We start from the raw sequence: 3,384 nt of genomic DNA, 5'->3' as shown, positions 1-3,384 counted from the left end.
ATAAATAAAATAGTTTGGAAAAGAATATTCAATACAGAAACTGAGTTCCTCAATTTTCTATCACCATTAGAACTCTCTGAGATAATAAAATTACAAAGAGAAATATTGGCTTATGGGTTGAAGTTTTAGAAATGTCAGTCTATGATTTTGTGGTACAGCATAGTGGAGATGTGGTGTAGAAACAATTTTAATTTTTGCACAAAGCAAAAGAGATGAACCCTGAACCAAGATTGCGTGCATGCTCAGTGACCTAACTTTCTCTCACTAAGCTCCACTTCTTAAAGGAATAGGCACCTCTCAATAAAACTACCCTGAGGACCAATCTTCCAATACATGAGCCTTTCTGTAACATTCCCATTCTAAGCCATAATGGTAGAAATGCTGCATACAGTGGAAAAATGCAGAACATTTTCTAAGGTTACAGAAATATTAGAAGTGAGTTACATGGGTAGATATTTTGAAAACACATTAGGTGGAAAAGAAAATGAGATATAAGTTCTTGGTACAATAAAAATATCAGATTTTATTCTAGAGCTTGTAAATATTTTCCCCAAATGCTTCAAAAATAATTTCATTTCTTTTTTTTTTTTTTTTGAGACAGGGTCTCTCTATGCAGTTCAGGCTGGACTTGAGTTCACTTTGAAGCCAACACTGGTCTCAAACTCACAACAATCCCTTTGTCTCAACCTCCCAAGTGCTGGGGTGACAAGTGCACACCACTACGCCTGGCTCAAAAAGAATTTTGAAAGAAAAATATACAATCATGATTTGCTTAATCACAGAAACACATTCTAAGAGATGCATTACTAAGCGATTTTGTTATTATGTGGACATCATAGATTGTATGACCAGGTCAATAAATTTCCCAGGCGAGATTCCGAATTATATTCTGCAGAGCACTGGAATTACAGGCATTGTAGTGGACTGCCAACATGCAACACCCAGTTGAACTGACCCAGCATGGTGCTGCATGTGGGAAGCCCAGCTAAGGATTGCTGCTGGTGGCATAGAACAGAAGAGAGAGGCTGGTAGGAAAGTGGTTCGGGGAAGCTGTTGGAGCTGTTGGAAGTTGCCAGTTCTCTTGGGTTATTCTGTTGGAGGACCTTGTCATGCAGGCTCTACTGGTGCCCTTGGTTGTTCCTATTGGAAGAGAAGCTTGGGACTTCATTGTCATGGGCAATGACTCAGTTCACTTTGGGAGCTCTGGTCCTCACCTTGAGCAGCAGTACCTGGCTGCAGAGGGAAAATGTCTCAATTTCCTGGAGAAGCTTGTCATGTTGGCTTTCCTGATGGGAACTCAGCTTCCTCACCACTGGAAGAGCTCTGGACATCACTGTCGCTGAGGATACTTGTGCTTTTTGGGGGGAGCTCTGTTTCTTACCTTGAGCATAGCTTCCCAGCTCCAGTTCAGCTCCCTCAGCCTACTAGCACAGCTCTTTTATCCTGCTGGCATGGACTTTCTAGCTTCCAGCACTGTTCTTTGGGCCTTTCCAGCACAGATCTGTGAAATGAGCCTGCATGAGACACTGCCATGGGCTCTAGGCCTCCAGGTGGACTTGTGGGAGGCATTGTTACGGTCTTACACTGGATTCATGCAGGATATTAGGATCAAGGCCCTCAGCTGGGGTCTTTGGTGCGTAATGTGGACAGATTTCTTGCACTCTTTGTATATGACCATTTGTGTGATCGATTATAAAATAACCTTACAATTAAGTGTCCTGAATTGTATTGTTCCCCTTTCAAAACCCCAAACTACAACAGGCATGCAACATTTGAGGCTTTGGTGTGAAATTTTTACATGATCAAGACTGTGATAAACAAGACCTACATGAGGTTCCTACTGCGAAGTACCTTAATCTTACTGTGAAGTACCAACAAGGTGGTATTTCACAGTGAGTTTTTTTTTACGAGTAGGAGGGATACATTGATTACAGTATAAGTACAGTGCTGTATGCTCAGAAATTAATCACAGGTCAATTGCACATGGCGCACAAAGATCTAGGCAATATGCTTAACATGGTACTTTCTGTGATACCAACACCACCCCAAACACAGCAGTCACGGGTCATGTCATGATGTCCCAGCGTGTGACACGAAAATCATATGGGACCACACTCAACTCTGCGTGGTCTGTCATTGACCCAACTATCCTTACTGGCAGCATGAGTTTACAACTGACAAAGTTGAGCCCTAAGCTTAAGCACCAGTGAAAAGCACTGGTTTCATTAGATTCCTCACTTAAATCAAAGCCACTGCCCTCCTCCATGGTACAGGGAGAGTGTCCCACAATTTTAATTAACCCAACTGTTTTCTTTCCTGTATCTGCCATTATCTTTACTAGTTATTATTTGTCTTTCTCAAATCTTTTGATAATCAAGGCTGGATCTCCTTAGGCAATCTTCTTCCTCTGCTTCCAGTTCTCTGCTTCCCTACATAGCGATGCTGTCTGAAAACCTTCTCATGGCTTCTTTCTGTCTGATCCCTTCTCATTACTCTCCATGTTTCAGTAACTTCTGTGAGCCCTTGTGAATCGGCGGTGATCAAACAAACAAGGACACACATACAACCAAGCTGAGAGTGATACATCCTGTAGCGGCCTTCTTGTTGGCTCACGAAACAGGCATGGTGGTCCTCTTTCCATCATAGTGCTGAAAAGTTAGAGAATGAGAATGCAATAAACAGAAAAGCAGTTCCCGGATGCCCCATGGCCATCTTCTCTTAAGATTATTTTGTCCACAGCTAGAAAACGCACTCCTAAGCTCTTGGGAAGACACTCATTCACTCACAGCAATCCCCAGGTGCTTACTGTTTATTTACACTCTGAACTGGGACACAACTGAAGGACACAACACCACAGCAGCTCAGGGGTGCTGGGGTATGATTTTTCTGTTGCTTATTGTCAGCTTTACCCTTCTCCTCCTCATCATCTAATGGCTAGAAACAGGCACATGCTTATCACTCACACATGCATCGATTTAATTATCTTTACAACTATGTCCTCTTGTTTTACGAGTATTTTGCTTCCCTTTGTCCTGTGAAATACTGACTCACATCCCTTATCCACTTGCTTTCAATTGATCTGTGGAAATCTTTTGATCACTATATCAGGAATGTACCAGGGACCAGGCATTTCAAAAGGGATACGAATTACCAAGTTTCCCCTACCTCACCATTTGGAAATTTTCTAAGAGCCACAAACCTTTACACATACAGCCGCAATGCCCAAAATGAGTTTGAGGTTCATACCTGACTTTCTATTGGTTGATAGTTTTATGAGATGGCACAAACCAGGGATGGTGTATTTATTTTCCTTTGCCTGTGTACAAGCACACAAAGGTGAAATCCTCCAGTCATGCTCTTCTTAAAATACACTGCCGAGAAGTC

This window comes from Octodon degus, unplaced genomic scaffold, assembly GCF_000260255.1.
Source record: "Octodon degus isolate 3935 unplaced genomic scaffold, OctDeg1.0 scaffold00303, whole genome shotgun sequence".
In the NCBI taxonomy this organism is placed as follows: Eukaryota; Metazoa; Chordata; class Mammalia; order Rodentia; family Octodontidae; genus Octodon; species Octodon degus.
Note: the sequence above shows the minus strand (reverse complement) of the source record.